Raw genomic sequence first — 963 nt, forward strand, 5'->3', positions numbered from 1 at the left:
AGTGGTAGCTTTTTATTCTAGAGCCCTCCGTGCACTTGCACAGTGATCATCCTTTATGTTGTCCTCGTCATCTTGGAAGACCTCCCTTTTCACTCTGCTTTCTAGATCACATTCTTTGACTGGAGAGAAGGCATCCAATAAAAGGATGTATTCAACTTTTTTCAATGTAATTTTTTTTATTGATTCTTTCACAGTTTCACCTCATGCATTCCAATCCTGCTCATTTCCCAGTCCCTCCATGTTCTTTCCCCTTGTAAATTCTCCCCCCTCGAAACAAAATAAAAATAAAAATAAATCATGGTGGTGGCATTGGAGAATATCATTTTGACCACACAGCCTTACTTGTAAATGTTCATTGCAATGACTCGTTGGTCTGTTTCAAGGCCTCTGGTTTCTGCTACACCATCAATATGGGACTGAAGTGGAAACTTCTGGTTTCTTTGGAAAGTCGGTTATATCAAATGATGTTTTGCTGGGGCACACAAAGAAAAGGATGTTTTGCTGTCGCGACCGGTCTCGCCAGCAAGAACGACGCGGCAACAGGATCCTTTTCTCAGCAGCACTTTATTGGGAGCTCCTCTTGAAGTTTGAAGCGAAGGACCCTGACACCCTGGAGCTGCTGGCTTATATAGCCGAGCGAGACTGTCTGATTGGTGCACCATGCAGACACCTCATTAACCTACCCCCGCGGGAGGGGGGCGAGCAAACGTGTTACTGTCTGATTAGTTTAGTGTAAGCACCTTATTAGCATATCCCCATCGGGAGGGGGAGAGCCTAGGGAGAGACGTGTCACTGTTACCGGGCGCCTGCGCCAAGCAGCTGTCCATGGTACGGAAGTGAAGTTTGACGCCATTTTGAATAGATGCTGGCCGGCGGCCAACATCTCCCCCTTTTATTTTTCTTAAAATGAGTAGTTTGGCTCAGGACTCTGTTCGATCAAGGTCCGCCCGTCCTGAAGGGAGG

The sequence above is a fragment of the Mastomys coucha genome, unplaced genomic scaffold, assembly GCF_008632895.1.
Source record: "Mastomys coucha isolate ucsf_1 unplaced genomic scaffold, UCSF_Mcou_1 pScaffold5, whole genome shotgun sequence".
NCBI lineage: Eukaryota > Metazoa > Chordata > Mammalia > Rodentia > Muridae > Mastomys > Mastomys coucha.